This window comes from Natrix helvetica (genome assembly GCF_964273705.1).
Source record: "Natrix helvetica genome assembly, chromosome: 5".
Lineage (NCBI taxonomy): Eukaryota > Metazoa > Chordata > Lepidosauria > Squamata > Natricidae > Natrix > Natrix helvetica.
Genome location: NC_138551.1, coordinates 147,531,923 through 147,554,845, shown reverse-complemented (window position 1 = coordinate 147,554,845; position 22,923 = coordinate 147,531,923). Strand labels below are relative to the sequence as shown.

Below are 22,923 nucleotides of genomic sequence, written 5' to 3'. Positions count from 1 at the left end.
ACATTGGCAACAGGGAAAGGCATCCGGCCAGTAAACACTGTGCTAGCTCCATTCAGTTGCCCAGACTCCACCCTGCAAGGGATTATGGGGTCCTTAAAAGAAGGCGATGGTTTAGTGACCATTCAAAGTGGCAACGGCAGTGGAAAAAAGTGTACTCTGTAATTCTCGATACAGAAACTGGTATAATTGTACTCCATTTGATCATTATATCTTCCATTTCCTCACTCCTGCTTCTAGATAATGAGCCGATTTAGATGGGAATTTGTAAAGCTCATTTTCTAAGGAGTCAAGTCAATACTGTCCATAGCCTTTTTGCTGGCATTTTAGACTTCCAAGCGTTAACCTTTATCAGTTTCTGTTTTCACTTTTGTCACCCAAAGCCATACGTGCAATAAATACCTACATCAATATATCATACCACGGCAAAGGAAGCTACTTCCCGCTTAGCTATCCCATGGGAACACATGAAAACAAGCTCAACGGGGGCGGGACATTATTTTGGGTGAGGATTTTTAGACAGCTGGCTGCCGAGATGAGATGATGCTTTATAAATTCCTAATTTCAAGCTATCCATGGATGGTTTAATTGTCGGGGGAGAGCCGACAACCGCCCTTTGCGGTTGCAAGGAAATATAAATGCCACAATAAATGCATGTTAAGCAGTCGTTTTCATCAGTTATTTATGAATTATTTGGATTTTATCTGGCCGCCCGTCTCAAATTCAAGACTTCGAGCGGCTAACCATAATTTAAAGACAGCATGGAAAGAGCAAAATCATTTTTAAAAAGCACACACACATGGGGGGGGGGGGGGACAGGTTAAAAAACCACAGAAGAGTTCAGTTGTTGGATGATGGTGACAAACCGAAACTCTCAACTCCAGGCCTGGGGATGGAACTGTCTCTTTAAGGCCTTGGTCAAAGATGGACAGGGTTCTGGGCCAATCAAATCTCTGAGGCCATGATGATGCAATGGGTGGGCACAACCAAAGGGTGTTTTTTTTCCTGGGGGGGCTACCAGATGGACCTCCCTAATAGAAGAGGCATTTTTACAGGCATTTTCCTTCCTTTCACAGAATAGCAATAGCATTTAGACTTATATACTGCTTCACAGTGCTTTGCAGCCTTCTCTAAGCAGTTTGCAGAGTCAGCCTCTTGCTCCCAATAATCCGGGTCCTCATTTTACCCACCTCGGGAGGATGGAAGGCTGAGTCAAACTGCAGCCAGTCGGTCAGGATCGAACTGCTGGCAGTGGGCAGAGGGAGGAAGGAAGGAGTCAGTCGTCCCACTGTCAGCTGATGCTTGGATAGGAAAGATGCAGGCAGGCAGGCAGGCAGGCAGGCAGGCAGGCAGGGAAGGAATAGCTCTTAGACTTATATACCGCTTCGCTGTGCTTTGCAGCCCTCTCTAAGCAGTTTACAGAGTCAGCATCCCTTCCCCCAACAATCTGGCTCCTCATTTTACCCACCTCGGAAAGATGGAAGGCTGAGTCAACCTTGAGCCAATCGGTCAGGATCGAACTGCTGGCAGTGGCAGAATCAGCCTGCAATACTGCATTCTAACCTCTGGCAAGGAAGGAAGGAAGGAAGGAAGGAAGGAAGGAAGGAAGGAAGGAAGGAAGGAAGGAAGGAAGGAAGGAGGGAGCCTCGTGAGATGCGAACTGCCAAATTGCAGGCAACCGGCAGGCAGCAGAAATAACCTACAGTACTATACTCTCTAGCCACTGCACTTGTTTGTATAATATCTCGGATAAAACCCAGGACAAACTTTAATTAAAACTAGAATGCCACATATCACTGGCTATTTACCCCGCTGTCCCTGTGCCAGAAAGAAGCGGGAGGCTTTATTAATAATGACTCTTTTAATCGGGCGAACAGTTGAATGAATAGAAGTGCTCAACAGGTCTCTCCATAACCCTCCCCCCACCCTCCCCATGACTTTTCAACATACTGCAATTGCATCAATTTAAGGAACCTATTCTTCTGGATTTAAAACTTTTGTTTGCCCTGCTAGCCTGAATCGAGCTGGGTCTGAAAACTTACTTGAAAAAGAAGAACAAAAAGTAAAATCTCCTCGTGCAGTTGCCTAGCTCTGGTGATTATCCTTTCTGGTCATCTACAAGATGGACAAAATTCATCATCCCTGTTTTACAGAATAATATAGAATTAAGAAAGTTGAAAGGGACCTTATAGGTCATCTAGTCCAACCCCCCCCCCCCCGCGCCCAAGCCGCAGACCCTACACCATTTCTGACAGATGGCATTTTTTTTCTTTTGTCTTAGTTAAGCAGATCGAATACAGGTAGTAATTCTCAATTTATGACCACAATTGAGCCCAAAATTGATGTTGTTCAGTAAGAACTTTCTTACAGGAATCTTGCCCCGTTTTATGGCTCTTCTCGCCATGTTTGTTCAGCGAATTGCTGCAGTTACTAAATCAGCAACACGGATGTTAAAGTGAATCTGGCTTCCCCCATTGATTTGACTCGTCAGAAGGTGGTAAATAGGGGATCACGCGAACCGGTTCCAACTCCCTCCCCCTGCCCATCATCAAGATGAAGAGCGAGAGGAGGAATTCTGGGAGTTGAAGTCCACAAGTCTTAAAGCTGTGAAGTTTGAATACCCCTGGGGGTTTTTTTCTAAAGGGTTAGGGGTGCGAGGGTCTTGTAACTTGACAGCTTTAAGACTTGCGTGCTTCAATGCCAGAGTTCCTGAGCCAACATGACTGGAGGAGGAATTCTGGGAGTTGAAGTCCACAAGTGTTAAAGCTGTCAAGTTCGAACACCCCTGGGGTTTTTTTTTCTAAAGGGTTAGGGGTGCGAGGGTCTTGTAACTTGACAGCTTTAAGACTTGCGTGCTTAAATGCCAGAGTTCCTGAGCCAACATGACTGGAGGAGGAATTCTGGGAGTTGAAGTCCACAAGTGTTAAAGCTGTCAAGTTCGAACACCCCTGGGGTTTTTTTTTCTAAAGGGTTAGGGGTGCGAGGGTCTTGTAACTTGACAGCTTTAAGACTTGCGTGCTTAAATGCCAGAGTTCCTGAGCCAACATGACTGGAGGAGGAATTCTGGGAGTTGAAGTCTACAAGTCTTAAAGCTGTCAAGTTTGAACACCCCTGGTTTTTTTTTTCTAAAGGGTTAGGGGTGCGAGGGTCTTGTAACTTGACAGCTTTAAGACTTGCGTGATTCAAATGCCAGAGTTTCTGAACCAACATTTTGGTTGCTAAGCAAGAGCGTTGTTAAGTGAGTTTCACCACATTTTACAAGTTGGCCACGCCCACCCAGTCACATGACTGCCAAACCACTCCCACTTGGTCACATGGCTGGCAAGCCACTCCCACCCGTGTCACATGGCCGGCAAGCCACTCCCACAAAGCAGGCCACACCTACAGAGGAGGCTCTAAAAAATTTTGAAATCCACCACTGCCCCTAATCCTCTTTGTTGCTCTTCTCTGCACTCTTTCTAGAGTCTCCACATCCTTTTTACATCGTGGCGACCAAAACTGAATGCTGTTTTGTATGCAGAATGAATTATGTGTTTGTGGAGATGTTAAAGGGGAAATCCGAACAACAATATGTTCACAAAAGAATTTTTTATTATGTAACAAAAATAAAATAAAAAAACTTTTTATATAAAAAAAACCCTATACACGCCTCCCACCAGCCAGCTGGTTTTCGGGTCTCTGCCACGCATGCACGGGGGCGCATGTAGGAGATGCATGCGCAGGTGTGGGGGTACATGTGTGCAGGCAGGGGCGAGTTGCACACAGGCAGTAACATGCGCGAGGGTGTCGCACACACATTGGATTGTGGGTGTGCGAGCGCTTTTGGCACTCAGCAGCGAAATGGTTAGCCATCCCTGAGCTATACAATATGGACAGCACAGAGGTGTATCCCTAGCCTTCACACAAGAGGTGTGACGTGGCACCAGAGGACTCTGGTATCAAGATCCTCGTCATGTCCCTTCAACTCGTAATCCACCATTTTTAAATAGCGACCCTTCCAAATTCACCTTGCACCCTTGTAAGCTCCCCCTCTCCAGCCACAAATCTTGAAGGCTAGGACCCCTGGCATGACCAAGGAGAAGTCACCCAGCTGATGCGATGCCATACCAATTTGTTGCCCTTTCAAGTGTTTTTGCCCAATTTCCTACCAACTCCTGCTCTTTTTCTAAGCAATCTCCACTGATGGGAATTTAAGTGCGCCGTCGCTTCTCCATCAGGGAAATGAAAGGCTTGGTCCAAATGTCATTTTACAAAAGAGATATTACGGAATAACAAAGAGTTTCAAGGGACCTTGGAGGTCTTCTAATCCAACCCCCTGCTGAAGCGGGAGGTCTGATACCATTTTGGACAAACGGCTGTCCGTTTTCTTCCATTTTTCCGCTTCCATTTCTTTTCCATTTTATTTTATTTATTTTTCTACCTATTTTTAGTTCCATCTCTTTCCATTTCGTTTCCATTTCTAGGCTGGTGAAAAGAAGGGCGATGGGGAGGGTGACATGATGGCAGTGTACCAACGTTTGAGGGGCTGCCCCAAAGAAGAGGGGGTCAGCCTATTTTCCAAAGCACCAATAGGCAAGGCAAGAAGCAATGGATGGAAACTAACCAAGGAGAGAAGCAACCTGGAATGAAGGAGACGTTTCCTAACGGTGACAGCAATCAACCCGTAGAACGGCTAGCCTTCAGAAGCTGTGGGTACTCCATCGCTGGAGCTATTAAGAAGAGATCGGACAGCCGTTTGTCTGGAATGATATGGGGGTCTCCTGTTTGAGCAGGGGGGTTGGACTAGAAGACGTCCAAGGCCCCTTCCAGTTCTGTTGTTCTGTTCTTGAAACAGGTGAGAGTCTTAAGCACATACATCGAACAACACCATGGACCCGGACTGCCAATTCCAAACAAAACATTACGGAATTGCTTTGAGAAGGCAAAAGGGGTATGGCAGAGAGGCTTATGTGATTCTTACACTCACATACACTCTGTCCGACTATTTTAGCAGGAGCTGCGGATGTTAGATGCTGTACAAAAAAGGCGACTTCGAGAACTGGCCGAGACCGCTTTTCTTACACCTCCTTGTGATGTTAACACCTGGAGATGTCACTTCCGTGAGTTCTTCTGGCACCAATTGTCTTTTGTGAAGCTGGCAGTGGGTTTTTTTTTTTTTAAAAAAAAAAGACCGATCCAAGTTGGAGATGCATCAAACGAGGCCATCTCCCAGGTTTTCAAGGAGCCGTACAGCAAGGTGGCTCGGTGGCTAAGACGTTGAGCTTTTCGATTGGAGAGGCCGGCAGGTCGGCGGTTCGAATCCCGAGCGCCGCGTAATGGAGGGAGCTCCCGTGACTTGTCCCAGCTTCTGCCAACCTGGCAGTTCGAAAGCAGGTACAAAATGCAAGTAGACAAATAGGCACCACCTTTGGTGGGAAGGGAACAGTGTTCCGTGCGCCATTGGCGTTACGTCATGCCGGCCACACGACCACAGAGACGTCTTCGGACAGCTCTGGCTCTTCGGCTTTGAAACGGAGATGAGCACCGCCCCCTAGAGTCGGGAACGACTAGCACATTTGTGCGAGGGGAACCTTTACCTTTAGAAGCTCAAGAAGGGTGGCGCGTCACTCAAAAACTCTGGACAACATGGGAATGGGAAAGGTCTCATTGGCAGAAGGATCAAATCCCGCTGCAGTAGCATGTGGTGCATTGAGGAAATACTTCGCTGGGATGATCCTTCTGACAGTTTCGTTTTGGAAGTCCTTTCTAAAGCTCAAGAAAAGTGATAAAAGATAAATAAGAACATAACAACTATGTGAATGTATACCTGTAACTATGTATAAGAGAATAAAAATAAAAACATTAAAAAAAAGTAGTGAGCTAACCTCCTTCCGATGCTGTGCTTTCATTCAAAGTCACTCGGGATACAATGCAGACGGACGGCTGCAACGTGACTAAGAGAGCAGGGCCATAATAATTCCCACGTCATCGGTTGGTTTCAGCAAAAAAACAGGCTCTGCAAAAACCTCAAAAAGCCCCAGCAGGGTCAGTTACATTGACCCAACTTCACTGCTTCATAATCCCCCAATCATGGCTGCCCACCTCCTTGGATGGTGAGCTAATGCGCCATGCTTTTGAAGAAATAGCCTCAGATCACAAACACAGGGAGGCGTCATACGTGTTCTTGACTTTCCACAGCCACGAGTCTTTCTGTTGTCAACAGAAGGGACCTTGGGAGGTCTTCTAGCCCAGCCCCTAATCCAGCGGGAAACGTTATACCACTCCAGTGGTATAACGTGGCCATCCAGTCTCTTCTTAAAAGCCTCCAGTGGTGAAGCACCTGGAGGCAACTTCTCTTCCACTAGTTTAATTGTCCTCACTGTCAGAAAATGACTCCTTAATTCCAGGTGGTTTCTCTCTTTAAGAAGCGTCCATCCATTGTTTCTTGTCTTGCGTTCTGGTGCTTTGGAAAACACGATGACCCCCCCTTCTTTGGGGAAGCCCCTCAAATATTGGAGCACTGCTATCATGTCGCCTCTAGACCAGCGGTCACCAACTGGTGGTCTGTAGACAACTGCTGGTCGGCGAGAACATTTTGGTGGTCCGCGGAAAAATGATTTGCGTTTTTTATCTTGCACTAAATCAGGGGACCTCAAACTACGGCCCCTGGGACGGATAGGTGCAATGAAGGCTTGTGTTGCTGCAGAGAGTCTCCCCCTTCGGGGTCTTTTTGGGGGCAGAAATTCCAACTTGGGTCTGCTTCAGCCTCCTGGTGCAGGGCGGAGGGAAGCGCCACTGGTGGCAAAGAACTGGAGGGAGGGGTGAGTAGAGCCCAGTGAGACGCCCCCTCAACGTGAGTGACGTCAAGTTGGCCACTCCCACCCAGTCACATGACCAACTAGCCACGCCTACCCAGCCAGTCATTAGGCAGATCAAATTAGGGGTCCGGGGGATTTAAAATTATGAATTTAGCGGTCCCTGAAGTCCAGAAGTTTGGGGACCTCTGCTCTGGTCCTTGTTTTCGTGGAACTAGACATATCCAATTCCTGTAACCGTTCTTCATACATTTTGGCCCCCGGTCCACTCATCATCCTCATTGCTCTTTTCTGTATTCTTTCCAGAGTCTTAACACCTTTCTTATAATATGGTGACCAAAACTGGACGCTATACTCCAAATGTGGTTTTATTAAGGCCTTTATAAAGCGATACAAATATTTCACGTGATTTTGATTCTATCTCTCTCTTAAGGCAAACTAGGACTGCACTGGCTTTTTTTGGGGGGTGAGATGAGATCAATCTTAACCAGCAAGCCCGGCCCAAGCTAATCTGTGGCATTGAAGGCCGAGGTGGAGTCGCAGGTTAGCAAAACAGCTAAGAGCAATCCGAATGCAATTCCACAAAGCACGCCTGGGTCACTGCCAGGAAGTTGAGGGTCACCTCTACGCTAACACCAATAATCTAGAGTCACGAGCCATTCATCCTCACTGGCAGTGGAGTAGTCGTGAAAAAAGGAGAAAAAAGAAAAAAAAAAGGAAGGCACATCTCCTTAAGGAAGGGGAAAAACTGGGAAAGAAAGAAGGAAAAAAAAAACACCAATTCCAACCTAAAAGTTACTGGGCAGAAATTCTGGGCAGCTTCTGATCTTCTCGGATTGCCGGGTGATTAAAGCAAGAAAAAAATCTTGTTAACTACACAGAGGAGCCTGGTAAATGAAAAATCAAAATAAGATTTTAGAAAGGTGCAGAAAAAACTCGAGTTTTTGAGAGGGGGGGGGAAACAGCAGTGTCAAAACAGCACAAGGAAAGCTTTTTCATTTAAAATGAGAAGGAAGCATGAGCTAAATACTTCCATTTTTTAAAATGGAAATTGAGGAAGCGAGAGGGAAGGATGGAGAGAACTACAGTACTGCCTCTTTTCAATCCTAGAGAGAGAAGCTGAAATTCACCAGGGAGTGAAATGTAGACGAAGAAATATCCTTGGCCAAAGTGCCTTATTATTTCAAAAGCTTTTAGGCAATATCTTTATAAGGAAGGGAGTACAAAAACTTTAAATGAACAAAGCAACTACAAACCAAGTTGAGAAGTCACACAACTCAGATTATTAGTTTCAGAAGACGATTCTCCCAATGTTAATGCCTGGGTATGTCTTAAGACTGCTCTGTTCACTGGTTTTATTTAAAATATTTATACGGCGTCTTTGAAAGTTAAATCCCCAAGAAAACAGCTTTTTTTAAGAAAAATGTGTTGACTTTAATTACATGGCAAGAAGATTATGCTTCTTGACTATCTTCCTAACCCCAGACCTTGTCCCAAAGGACTGCATTTTCCACCCATCCTTTTTATTTTATTCATCATAGAATCATAGAATAACAGAGTTGGAAGGGGCCTTGGAGGTCTTCTAGTCCAACCCCCTGCTTAGGAAGGAAACCCTACACCACTTCAGACAAATGGCTATCCAATATCTTCTTAAAAACTTCCAGAGTTGGAGCATTCACAACTTCTGGAGGTAAGTTGTTCCATTGATTAATTGTTCTCACTGTCAGGAAATTTCTCCTTAGTTCTAGGTTGCTTCTCTCCTTGATTAGTTTCCACCCATTGCTTCTTGCCCTGCCTTCAGGGACTTTGGAGAATAGTTTGACTCCCTCTTCTTTGGGGCAACTCCTGAGATATTGGAAGACTGCCATCATGTCTCCCCTGGTCCTTCTTTTCATTAAACTAGACATCCCCAGTTCCTGCAACCGTTTCATTTATTTAGGCTGTTTGTTTCAACCCTATGCACTCACAAGCAAAAGTCAGGCCCATGGCAACTAATCACAGAACAATAGCAAACATTAAAGCCAAATAAAAAACCACCCAGAATAAACCACAGCCACAGATCCGTCCAATAAAAGTGTTTATAAAAGATGCACGTTTGGGAGGCAAATCTATTTTTTAAAAAAAAAATAGATTTGGGAACTAAATAGTTCTCCCTTTCACATCGCACTCCCTTTCTCGGTGAAACAATTTCTAGACAGGGCTGTCACAGAATGCCAGCTTACAAGCCTCGTCCCCTCTTTTCTATCATGCAAGTGAAAACATGCCTGCAAAGGGATTGAAAAGATCTCACCAAGTTTTACTGAAAAGACCAAGGGATTAAGGTTCACAGAGCAAGGATCAGCCAGCTGTTTGCATCTGTAGATTACTAAGTGGTTCCTAGAACAGCCCAGAGTTTGAGAAGTTTACCATTTGTTTTGCGTATCGTACAAAGAGAGGCCACCTTTCAGTTTAGTTTAGTTTTTTTTTCAGTATGCTGCAAACTGATGGGAAGATTATGTGAAAACCTCCCTCTGAAGCTATGAGCAGAAAGGCGGTTTACCCAACAAACCATTGTTAAGTAAACCATAGGACAAGCAAGGGGTGAGCCCAACACAGATGCAAATCTGCTTTAAATGATGAATAACAGTTTCTCCCACTTCCCAACCGATGTTATTGATAATAAGGTAAAGAGCCAGCGCTGCCCGAAGACGTCTCCGTGGTCATGTGGCCGGCATGTCTCAACGCCGAAGGTGCACGGAACGCAGTTACCTTCCCACCAAAGGTGGTTCCCATTTTTCTACTTGCATTTTTACCTGCTTTCGAATTGCTAGGTTGGCAGAAGCTGGGACAAGTCGCGGGAGCTCACTCCGTTACGCAGCGCTGGGGATTCGAACCGCCAACCTTTCTTCTGATCCACCAGCTCAGCATCTTAGCCACCGTGTCCCACTATTTATTCCTTTTATTGATAATAGTAACCCTTTAAAAAGAAGGAAATGCTGTAAATCTGATCTGCGGGCTTCAGCCCACAAAAAATGGCCTACAAGGTCCCTTCCAACTCTGTTAATCTATAAACATCTATAAATTCAAGCCACAATTAGATTTATTCACATGCTTAAAAGTAACAGAAATTCCTGTCTTTTTTGCTGACATTAAATAACAAACTTCAGCACACTACTTCAGGCTTCCTGTTAAAGACCAGGAACTAAATCTCTACAATATTTGAAATCTATTTTTTAAGCAAAGTCACACGTGCAGAGTGCATTTTTCCCTCTGACAAACAGCTGGCAAAGGAAAAGAGAGAAATGTGGGGGGGGGGAGACAGATGGATAAAAGCAAGCAGCAATATCTTTATTAGAATTTAGTAGCAGCGTCCAGTTTTAAAAAGCCAAATATGAAGTTGTCCACGGAGAGCAAATATTAGCGTTGCATTAAGCCTGCATCTTGACATTCCAGCCTGCCTTTTAAGGTTCTGCTTGCTCACTGGTGCAAGGAATGCTATTAAAAACTGCTTTGCATTCTGGCTAAACCAGTTTTTCTAATATGATTTGTTATAGAAACAAAGGAGGCTGTCTTCTCTTCTCCCCCACCCCCCCCTTACACACACATGCTTTTAACCACACAAGCCTGACAAAATTCCCCACGTCTTTTTCTAAATCTCCCTCATCTGTCAAAAAGAATTGTCAATCAACATCTTTGGATTCTGCTCCAATATTTGTGCCTGTACCTCTATTAAGCCCTTTTGTCTCCAGTGATTTGTTTGGCCCCAAGGAAAGAATAAAAGATTCATCACACACCAGACAAAAACGAGTGTGTGTGTGTGTGTGTGTGTGACTGTGTGTAAAACAAACAAGAGATCACAGCCAGCCATCTTCCAAAAATAAACTGCTGATCAACTGAATGTATGAACCAAAAAGAGGGAGGAGATTTTTTAAAAAACAACCACCCCAAAACAGCTAGTAATGCTTAGGATAAAACACACTCAAATATAAAATTTTACATAGGAAGAAATAAAAGCATGGCTTTGGTTTTATTCTTTGCAGAGAAAAAAAATAACCACACGCAACAAAAATGGACAAAGGGATTCACACAATTTGAAGGAGGTCCTCATTGAAGCAGCAACTATAAATGTTCTTTTTTTTTTTTAAAGGTACCAGATCGCACAAACTCATCACAATCCTCTAACGGCAACCCTGCTTTGGAGACAGGTAGTCCTCGACTTACGAAGAGTTTGTTTAGTGACCGTTCAAAGTTACAACGGCGCTGAAAAAAATGTCACCACCTTTTTTCCCGCAGTTACAATCGTTTGTCCCATCCCCATAAATTCAGGCGCTTGGCAATTGTCTCATCGTTACGACGGCCTCCGGATTGTGTGATCCCCTTTTGCGGGGGAAGCCAGGTTCGCTTAACAACCGTGTTACTAACTTAACGACGGCAGCGATTTCACTTGACGGTGGCAAGAAAGGTTGTAAAAATGGGGCAAAACTCCCTTAACGAATGTCTCACTTAACAGCAGAGACAAGGGGCTCAATTGGGGTCGAAGGACTGCCTGTATTTCAAACCCAAAATGGCACTTTCAACAGGGGCGCTTAATTTTAGTAAGATTGAGCTTCACCTCAAACACTGCTTCACTTCTGCTGACTTTTAACTTTCTTTTTGTTTCAGGGGAATTAACGCCCTCTCCCCCCCCCCCAAATCTAATGCCACCTTGGGGATAAAGAATGTAATATTGATGGCACAGATTTCTTTCGTGTTTTTAATCCCTCTTTGTCAAAAGTCCTCCAAGGCCTTCCTTTGGAAGTTTCTTCCAACCGATGCAGATCACAAGCACCTAGGGGAAAAGGGGACATTGGTAGAGACACAGAGCAGAGCTGGAAGGGACCCTGGAGGTCTTCTAGTCCAACCCATTGCTCAAGCAGGAGAACCTACGCCATCTCAGACAAGGGGCTATAGAGCACCCACTATTTCTGGAGGCAAAGCTATTTTCCCTGGTTAATTATCCTCACTGTTAGGAAGTTTCTCCTTAATTCTGCACAACTTTTGCGCATAAGGAGGGAGAAGCCCGGAAGTCTTTTGTGTTCAAAGCACCAAGAGTCTGGTTCAGAAACAGCCGTGTTTATTACTCATTTCCCTGTTTGTCACGCAACCCACAAAAGGAACCTGAAAGCTCCAGCTTTTCCACGACTTCACACAGAGGTTCAATGGGCACTTTAATGGCACTTACAACATCGTGAAGAACCTCTCTGCTCATTGTCCCTCCTGCCAACTTTCCGAGGAATTATTTCCTGCCCCGCTTTCAAACGCACCCATCCCACCCTGTGCAAAACTTTTCCCAGCGAAGAGGAGCTACAACAAGAGAGAACCAACTTTTGCAGAAGGGATTCCTCCCCAGTCAGGAAAGAGCACACAAGTCCATCAGAATAGAATAAAAAACAGAATAGAATAGAATAGAATAGAATAGGAGAAGAAGTAGAATAGGAGTAGAAGTAGAAGTAGAATAGAATAGAATAGAATAATAATAATAGAATAGAATGGCATAGAATAGAATGGCATAGAATAGAATAGAAACCTTTATTGGCCAAGTGTGATTGGACACACAAGGAATTTGTCTTTGGTGCCTATGCTCTCAGTGCATATAAAAAGACAAGATACATTCAATAGAATAGAATAGAATAGAATAGAATAGAATAGAATAGAATAGAACAGAATAGAAGTTTTTATTGGCCAAGTATGATTGGACACACAAGGAATTTGTCTGTGGTGCAGATGCTCTCAGTGTACATAAAAAGACAAGATACATTCATCAAGAATCATAAGATACAACACTTAATGATAGTCATAGGGTACAAATAAGCAATCAAATCATACTAGGAAACAATCAATATAAATTGCAAGGATAGCAGCTGTGGAAATGACTGAGCCACAAACCCATTCTCCACAGCCAGGCACGGGGCGCCTGGAGCTCCAGGGTGAGATCTCCAGAACTTCCACCTAAAGAGAAAGCAATTGAAGGGAGACCCCGACTTAAAGCCGTTCAGTTAGCAACTAGTCAAAGTTACGACAGCACTGAAAGAAAAGTGACTTACGACTGGCCCTCGCACTTACAGCTGCTGTAGCAACCCCCCATGAACAAGAGATAAAAATGCAGCCGCTTGGCAACTGGCATATATATTCATGAAATTGGAAGCGTCCCAGGGATCATTCGATGACCGTTTCCAGCCAGCTTCCAACACAAGCCATTAAAAGGATGGGGGGGAGCCGGATTTGCTGAACGACCATGTGAGTCACTTAACAACTGCAGAGAGTCGCTTAACAACCACTGCAAACAAAGGTCGTAAAATCGGCTGCGACTCACTTAACCTCGCTTAACAACAGAAGCGCTGGTCCCAGTTGTCGTCGTTAAACCGAGGACTGCCCAGCATTCCACCTTCGCTCTGGACTTTTGAGTCTTTTGGGGAAGTACGACATGTTGGCAAACAATCAGAGCCAAGAATCCAGCAACGATCACAGGTCTTGTTCCAAATTCTTGGAAATTCTCTGCCTTCCAATTCTTGCTCCAAAATAAACGTGGATCTTGAATAACCCCCCCCCCTCCCAAATGTGGCCTGACTGTAACCCCCGGTTCTTGCCCTTTTCCAATAGGCATCGGTTTTCACCACCCTGAAACATTTCTCTTGCAAAATAAAAAACGAGAACCATTTCTTTCTTTGGCCCAGGCAGTCTTAAGGCAGCCTAAAGTGATGAGAGGCTGCATTTGCCCATTTGGAATCTGACTGGAGGAAGTCAAAAGTAACACCCTGGTTATCCTCAAAATAGCTCCCGTTATCATAAGTGGGTCTATGCATGCGTAATGAGATGAGACTAATTTATATTCTGTGAACAAGATGAATTAGATAAACAGAGTCCAGGTCAGTTTGGGTTGCCTGAGTGAATGCTGTCTCCTTTCCCTGCTGTTTCCCCCCCCCCCCCATTCAGGATCATTTAACGCTCAAGATTTATTTTCATTTCACACCGCCTCTGAATGTCAAGCGGTGCTTCCCAATTTTTTTTCCAGGCACCGAGCACAAGCTGGCTTTGCTTTCTAACCTAATATTGCACCCAGCAGGTTACTGAGGGTCTCCTGGCAAATCCCCCCCCCATCCTTTTTTTGTCTTAAAATAAATAAATAAACCGGGATCTAGGTGCCGAATACGTCATTCTTTTCAAGTTGAGTTTGATTCTGAAGGTCTGCCCTTAAAAATATAACCCAGGTACCACCGCATGAATGTTATGGAACACAGAGTTGACGCTGCATTCCCTCAGAAAAACCTGCGGAGGCGATGGGAAATGATCCCAGGTTCTAGAGATGAATTAATTGGCTTTAATTGTCATTTATTTATTTTATCTATCTATCAAATTTATAGGCCACCCATCTTACCCTCAAGGTAACTCTTTAAATGGTTGCTTTCTCCCAAGGAGCTCAAGACAACAGAACTAATACAAGAGAATGTTGCCTCGGGGTTGAGAGTAGAGTAGAATAGGGTAGAGTAGAGTAGAGTAGAGTAGAGTAGAATAAAATTAGAATAACAAAATTGGAAGGGACAATCTTCCTAATCCCAGACCTTGTCCCAAAGTCGCCTTTTCCACCCATCCTTTTTATTTTATTCATCATAGAATAACAGAGTTGGAAGGGACCTTGGAGGTCTTCTACTCCAACCCCCTGCTTAGGCAGGAAACCCTACCCCACTTCAGACAAATGAAGATGTTCAGACAACATCTTCTTAAAGACTTCCAGTGTTGGGGCATTCACAACTTCTGGAGGCAACTTCTGTTCCACTGATTAATTGTTCTCACTGTCAGGAAAATTTCTCCTCAGTTCTAAGTTGCTTCTCTCCTTGATTAGTTTCCACCCATTGCTTCTTGTCCTGCCCTCAGGTGCTTTGGGGAATAGCTTGACTCCCTCTTCTTTGTGGCATCTCCTGAGATCCTGGAAGACTGCCATCGTGTCTCCCCTAGTCCTTCTTTTCATTCAACTAGACCTACCCAGTTCCTGCAACCGTTCTTCATATGTTTTAGCCCCCAGTCCCCTCATCATCTCGGTTGCTATTACACCCCCACCAATCAGAATACAAATTCCAGGGAAAACTCAAACACATTTAATCCAATATAATTCTCTCCTGTTGGGACAGCAAATGTCGCAGGAGCCAGCCCTACAAAATAGAGCCTAACCAACAAACAAGCCATAAAGAAAGAGAGAGAGAGAGAGAGAGAGAGAGACAGAGAGAGAGACAGAGACAGAGAGAGAAAGAGAAAGGAAGGAGAGAGACAGAGAGAGAGAGAAAGGAGAGAGACAGAGAAAGGAAGGAGAGAGAGAAAGAGAGAGAGAGAGAGAGAGAGAGACAGAGAGAGAAAGGAGAGAGACAGAGAGAGAAAGAAAGGAAGGAGAGAGAGAGAAAGAGAGAGAGAGAGAGAGAGACAGAGACAGAGAGAGGAGAGAGACAGAGAGAGAAAGAGAAAGGAAGGAGAGAGAGAGAAAGAGAGAGAGAGAGAGAGAGAAAGGAGAGACAGAGAGAGAAAGAGAAAGGAAGGAGAGAGACAGAGAGAGAGAGAGAGAGAGAGAGAGAGAGAGAGAGAGAGAAAGGAGAGAGACAGAGAGAGAGAGAGATGCAACATTAGACCCAAAAAAGGGGGCTATGAAAGCGTAGATGGAATTTCATTAGAAGGAGATAAAGTTAATATTTGTCATATGTTGCCCAAAGCTACAACATGTATTTGAAGGGAAGCAAGGAATGCTTGGAAGATAAGAAAACATAACGCGCCACAAAAGCTGAGTAGAAAAACAGACAATTTTCATCCTGGGAAGTAGTAACCGAAAGCAGGGCCCTCCAGGCCACAAGCCTGTATCCCGTGGAACTACTTAACACAAATTCTGTATGGCGGCCTCCAGATGCAATGAGAATGAACTCCCCCTAATGCCAGGTAGGCAAGCTAGTTAAGGGTTTTAATCTGTCCCAGCAGGGTAACTTCTTATATTTTCTCAACCAAGGATACTCGCTCAGGAATGTTCCACAGCAACGTAACTACAAAGGCTCTAAGCACAGGGTCTTCTTGCATGACAAGTTTATCCGGAGAAGATCTGCATAATGAAGGTTAAGCTGTGGGGTCCCGGTGCCCTCTGGGCCTGGTGGTTTTCTTGCAGATGCTTCATTGCCAAACTAGTAACAACAACAGTACACTGATGAGGTTACTTAGTTTGGTAAGGAAATGTCTACTAGTGAAACCACCAAGCTCAGAGAGCACCAAGGACCCCATAGTCCTCCTCCTCTTCTTCCTCCCCCTCCTCCTAACCCTGATGATGATACCTAGCTGGGTAATGAAATGTCTGCAAGAAAACCACCAAGCTCAGAAAGCACCAAGGGCCCCACAGTCCTCCTCTCCCACTTCCTTCTACCACTGGAGGCTAAAACATAGGAAGAACGGTTGCAGGAACTGGGTATGTCTAATTTTAATGAAAAAAAGGACCAGGGTAGACATGATAGCAGTCTTCCGATATCTCAGGGGCTGCCACAAAGAAGAAGGGGTCAAGCTATTCTCCAAGGCACCTGAGTGTACAATAAGAAGCAACCTGTGGAAACTAATCAAGGAGAGAAGCAACTTAGAACTAAGGAGAAATTTCCTGACAGTGAGAACAATTAATCAGTGGAACAGAAGTTGCCTCCAGAAGTTGTGAATGCCCCAACACTGGAAGTCTTTAAGAAGATGTTGGATAGCCATTTGTCTGAAACGGTATAGGGTTTCCTGCCTAGGCAGGGGGTTGGACTAGAAGACCTCCAAGGTCCCTTCCAACTCCATTCTAATTCTAATTCTAATTCTAATTCTAATTCTAATTCTAATTCTAACTCTAACTCTAACTCTAACTCTAACTCTAACTCTACTCTACTCTACTCTACTCTACTCTACTCTACGGTTAATGAAACGTCTGCAAGCAAACTACCAAGCTCAAAGAGCACCAAGGACCCCACAATCCTCCTCCATTTCCTTCTTCTACCACTGATGATGTTACCTAGTTGGGTAATGAAATGTCTGCAGGAAAGCCACCAAGCTCAGAGAGCACCAAATAACCCACAGTCTCTTCCTCCTCCTCTCCCATTCCTTTCTACCTCTGATGTCGTTACTTAGTTTGGTAATGAAACGTCTGCCAGAAAACCACCAAGCTCAGAGAGCACCAAGGACACACACCCCTCCCCCCCTTGACCATGCATTCACAGGCCATCATGCTAGAAGACCGCATAAAACAGAAGAGAAGTCAACTCTGCTCTTGGTAAATGTTTTAGACTAGAAACCAAAATGAAAGTGATGGCAGCCCCAGCCATGGAGATGCTGGGTAATCTTGCTTTAGTGTACTTCACCTAACTTACAAGGTTAGCGTCACCATGTGAATACAGCAAGCAGACATTCCCTAAATCTGTACACTAATGCTGGCAACAGCAGCTAAACTAAGATACTAAGGACTTGTCTTATCGGGAAGAAGAAGCAGAGTATAAGTTTGGAAAATAATAGGAAAGCATTAATTTCAAGGGAATGCAAAGACTACGGAATTATTAAATGGGAGAGTGGAATTGGCAGGTCCCGGTTTCACCAAGAATGCCTTTTAAAAAGTCATCCCGAGTCCCTCTTTCTCCCTTCTCCCCCCATAAAATGGGACTCAGCTAGCTCTCGTGGGAAAGGAGGAGCCCCTGGCGAAGTTAAAACGCGCTACACAAAAATAGAGCAATCAATTTCAGCGTGTGCCAATCTCCAACTCACACTGGCAAAAACAGGATATTGCCTGATAGTCTGACCTGATTATCTGTTCATCTAAAGCAAGGCTGTGCACGTAACCTCCAAATCTATTTGTCCTATAAAGTCCCAGCGTCTTTCCAGGCAAGTCTGGACTTTAAGAGAATAGTAATCTACAATGTCTGAGGACCCCAATTTGGGGGTTAGTAAACCACTAACTAACAGCACCTTCTCCACTACCTAGCCTCATAGACACCTTGGCTATATTCTTGGACATTTTTATTTATTTACAAAATTTATATAGCTACCTCACCCTGCCAACAAAAGTGCATATAGTCTAGTGCGTATAGTTTTCCCAGTTGCAATGGATGGCTGTGAAAGTTGGACCATAAGGAAGGCCAAAGAATGGAGGCCTTTGAACTCCGCTGCTGGAGAAGACTCCTGCATTGAGTCCCTTGGACTGCAAGGCCATCTAACCGGTCAGTCCTAGAGGAGGTCAACCCTGACTGCTCTTTAGAAAACCAGATCCTGAAGAGGAAACTCAAAATGCTTTGGCCACCTAATGAGAAGGAAGAAGGACTCCCTGGAGAAGAGCCCAATGCTGGGAAAGATGGAGGGCAAGAGAAGAAGGGGACAGCAGAGAAGGAGGTGGCTGGATGGAGTCACAGAAGCAGTCGGCGTGAGCTTCAATGGACTCCAGAGGACGGCAGAGGACAGGAAGGCCAGGAGGAATGTTGTCCATGGGGTCGCGATGGGTCAGACACAACTTCGTAAGAACAATATTGCAGCCTACTCACACATGGCGAGTAGCTTACCATCCCTTATCAAAATCAAAATATTTGGGGCTGGAAAGCTAGGGTGAAGAGACAGTACTTTATTTCTGGAAGTGTAAATCAGAATGTCAATACAAAAAAGTGGCAAATAAATTATCAGATAAACTTTAGATACAAAACAAAGAAAAATCATATTAAAAAATCCCATTTCTCCTGCATCTTGTGAAAAACAGTTTAAAAATACAGTGACGCATTTTGTACACTTTAGCACAATTTAAGAATACAAAGAGCACATCCAACACATCAGAATGAATGAAATGAAATATATTTAGCAGCTGCCTAAGCAGCTGAAATTATGTGTTAGCAGCACAGGTAGCATTACACTGTAATCCTACAATTCAGTCTCCTTCACACTAGCTGAACAAATATTTATTGTTTTGGTGCACAGCTGATTTCAGGGTTGGTTTGCTTTTTTGTTATTATTATTATTATTATTGGAGGTATAAAAAAATAGCTTGCTAAGTCCTGACATATATTTTTTAAAAAAACAGAAGCTCAATATTTATATCCTGTTGAAAATAATTCTGGCACCAGCGAAATAGTTCAGAAATAGAGCCAAACACTTTGTAAAGTTGCCATCGTTATCTAACGTCAAGGGATATATAGCTGTTCACAGGCTAAGCCAGTCAGTAAAATTAAAACCAAAAGCAAGCTGGTGTGTACAGAAATAAACTCAACCACATGCTTCAGTGAATGAATGATTCACTTTTTGTTTTTGTTTTTTACAGCCAACTTTTTAGAAACTGAAACTCTGCACTTTTTCTGACCTCTCCCCCTTCCTCCCCCAATTTTTTTTTTCAACTTTAAAAAGAGGAAGCCAATGAAGACAGGAGCAATGCAATTCGGATACATGAATTTAACAGGAATGCAATGATACCTTGGTTAAGATATTATGTTCTTTTTAAAATAAAAAAATAAAAATACATCATCTTCACCACAATAAAACGTATTTCCCTTAATGCAACCAGAGTTTTGGATATGTGCAGACAATTTCCAAATAGGGCAGGGGTTAAACCTTTCCCTCGCCACAATTCGTAACTAGGTTTTTCTTCAACCACTCAGGTTTATTAAACAGGATTACGAACTATATTTTTTTTTAAAAAAGGAAAGGCGAAAGAAAATAACTTAGAGATGGCCCATACTTTACTTAAGATAAGACGAGTCTTCCTTTCTGAGGTCAAAGATGCGCTCAAAAGGATATTGTTTGTTTATGTCTCTTTCCTTAACAGCCACAGCCTCACATTTGGCAAAATGTAAACCTTTCATGGAAGAGAAACGCAATAGCAATCTCTTTTTCCATGTTCATTTGCAAGGATTCCCATTTTGAAAGAAATCTCATTCGTAATAGAGGCAAATAAGAGGCTGCAAGAGGGGGGGGGGCAAGAAGGGGAGACAAAAAAGCATCCCAAACCTTAAACTCTATAGTAGGTTACAGCTGCCCTGTCACTCTATATAACAATTCAGAATAATATAGAATAAGAGAGTTGGAAAACATTTAGTTTCGTGCACTCATTTTTTTTTTAAAAAAATGTATAAATAAGCTCGAAGTATAACCAGGGCCTGTGCACACAAACAAAAACCTTTCCACCCACCTGCCTTTTTCTCACCCTTTCCTACCTAAAAAAAAAGAGGGGGGAGACAGGGAGCCTTTTAAACAAAAGCCATCAAGCCAAACGCCCACCCCCTTTTTAAAAAATGACTTACCTTTTCCTCCTGATTCACACCATCAGTAGGGTTTTCTCTGGGGGGGGGCGCCGTGGGATGGGGGGGCGGAGGCCGAGGAGATCCCAAGCAAGATCTTAAAAAAAAAAAAGAGGGGGAGGGGCAAGGAGAGGGGAAGCGAGTAAGGTGGAGCCAATGGGTGTGGGTGGGGCTGGAGATGGGGAGGGGGGGCAAAATGGGTATCCTGGAAATTTGGTAGTGGGGGGGAGGTCGTGGAGAGGCAGAAAGAGGCTTAAAAGGGGTCCAAAGGGGCCCCCTCCCCAGCCAGGAGGGAGGGTCGTGGAGAGGCAGAAAGAGGCTTAAATTTGAGTCCAAAAGGGCCCCCTCCCCAGCCAGGAGGAGGGAGGGTCGTGGAGAGGCAGAAAGAGGCTTAAATTTGAGTCCAAAAGGGCCCCCTCCCCAGCCAGGAGGAGGGAGGGTCGTGGAGAGGCAGAAAGAGGCTTGAAAGGGGTCCAAAGGGCCCCCCTCCCCAGCCAGGAAGGGGGGGAGGAAGAGAGAGAGGTGGGGGGCGGGCTGCTGCAGCTGGGGGATGCTTAGGAGGCCGGATCCTCCTCTTGCATGTTAATGGATGGGGGGTCTTTGGAAGAGGGAGGGTGGGAGGGGGCGAGGCTGCGGTGGGAGGAGTTAAGGGGCTCGATTATCGAAGGGAGGGGGGGCAGGGCTGAGGGGGGAGGAGGGGAGGGGAGGCTCCAGCCGACTCCAGGCGCCCCCTCCTCTTCTCAGGCCTGCTCCTGCTTGGTCGCCCACCAGGCCAAGGGGGCGAGGGACCCACTTGAGGAGGAGGAGGAGGAGGAGGGGGGCGTAAAAGGAAAGGGGAACAGCCAGCAATTTCTTCTTCGGGCTTTTATTCTCTCTCTCTCCCGCCTCCTCCGTCTCTCTTCTCCCCCGGCTTTTTATTCGGTGCCCGGCGGCCCCTTCCTTCCTTCCTGCCTTCCCTCGCCTCCTTCTTCTCCTCCGCCGCCTCTTCTTCTTCTTCTTCCCACCCCCCCACACAACCAAAGAGACACCCAGCAACCACCCCCCAGACAGGCCCAGCTCCACCTGCCAGTAACGCGCCTCCTCATTGGACGGCCCGGCCGGCGCGTGCCTCTCGCGCCCGGCCGTACCTAGGAGGGGGTGGGTGGGAGGAGCCGCCTCGTGACTTCCTCCTCCCCCTACGGACGAGCAGCCGCGGCCAATCGGCGGCCAGGATGGAGAAGTCCGTTTCGAAAAGAGGTGGGACCTTTCAAGTGCATAGACATACAAAAAAAAGGGGAGGGGAGAAGGGGAAGAGGAGAGCGCTCCGGATTGGTTCAGAAAGGGAGCCAGGAAAGGCGGGGCTTCCTGCTTACACCGCCTCCCCCTCCTCCGAGGCGGCGGTTGGTGGCCGCTCTCCGACAGGCGCCCCCTGCAGGCAGGAATGGGGAAGGCGGTGCCCCTCAAGCCGCCTCGGCGGCGAGGGGGACGACGGGATCTGTAGTCCGGCCGACCTGAGGGAGGGGGGATGATGGAAAGTGTAGTCCACCCCCTCCCTGAAAAACAAAAGGCAGGGGCGGATGGACATTGTAGTCTCTTTATTGACACGGAAGGGGAGCCGCAGCACCCCAGCAGCGCCTGGGACGATGGGCTTTGTAGTCATTTTTGATCATGCAGATGGGACTTGTAGTCCCACATGGGCCAGGAAAGTACTGGAAGGCACACAGGTTTTTTTTTTGTCCTCTGAAAGGGTTGCTAGGATGCATGACCAGGGATGATGGGATCTGGGCAGAGCCCCACAGGTCTCTGGATTATAGGCGTTGTAGTCCCCTGGGGTGTGAAGGGAATGATGGTACATGTAGTTCATTTAGTGGAAGCTCTGGAGTCCATGTCAGAGGAAACTGGCTAAAGGACCATGCTTGTTTCGCATGGGTTTGGAGTCCGTGTCAGGCACATGGGAATTGTAGTCACCATGCAAAGGCTGGGGGGGCTTGTTATTTTGCATGGGTTTGGAGTCCACATCAGGCACATGGGAATTGTAGTCACCTTGCAGAGGCTGGGGGGGGGGCTTGGTTATTTTGCATGGGTTTGGAGTCCACGTCAGGCACATGGGAATTGTAGTCACCATAGAAGCCAGGCACAGCTCTTGGGAGGCAGATGGAATTACAACTCTCTTTCCCTCCAAGGATGATGGGGGTGGTAGCCTATCAGAAAAAAAACAGCCAAAATGACAATGGATGATTATATCATCCCTATGGGGATAATGGAGCCTGTAGTCCAGCAGATTGCAAGGTCAGCCAAGTGCCCACACACTCCATCTCCAAGGTAAACCTGCACGACACACAAGGGTTTTTCTTTGCTGATCCTTTCTTACAAATTGCCATTTTCAGTTAACCATGCCACTGACAAACCAACCCTGCAGACAAACCACCATTCCCTAACAAGGGTCAAACAAGTTAGCTCTTTCTCCTCCTTTTTTCATCAAAACCGGGCAAACCAAACCCACATCTTTGCTATCAGGAAACTGCAGAGCCACAAACTCTTTTGCATTTATTTATTCATTCATTCATTCCGTTGCAATGGATGGCTGTGAAAGTTGGACCATAAGGGAGGCTGAGCGCCAAAGAACGGAGGCCTTTGAACTCTGGGGCTGGAGAAGAAAACTCCTGCATTGAGTCCCTTGGACTGCAAGGCCATCCAACCGGTCAGTCCTAGAGGAGATCAACCCAGACTGCTCTTTAGAAGGCCAGATCCTGAAGAGGAAACTCAAGTACTTTGGCCACCTAATGAGAAGGAAGAAGGACTCCCTGGAGAAGAGCCTCATGCTGGGAACGATGAAGGGCAAAAAAAAAAAGGGAATGACAGAGAATGAGGTGGCTGGATGGAGT

The 22,923-nt window shown here is 45.5% G+C and overlaps 2 protein-coding genes across 2 annotated transcripts in view; one reads left to right on the top strand and one right to left on the bottom strand.

The window, feature by feature from the left end:
• The window catches only part of RERE (arginine-glutamic acid dipeptide repeats), a 291,780-nt gene extending 271,606 nt beyond the window's left edge, over positions 1 to 20,174 (bottom strand). Inside the window, exon 1 of the mRNA XM_081954888.1 lies at positions 20,063 to 20,174. The gene's annotated coding sequence lies outside the window, so the exon portion shown is untranslated. The remainder of the gene's footprint in view (positions 1 to 20,062) is intronic.
• Positions 1 to 22,923, top strand: part of CA6 (carbonic anhydrase 6) — a 261,946-nt gene that overhangs the window by 170,548 nt on the left and 68,475 nt on the right. The window lies entirely within an intron of this gene.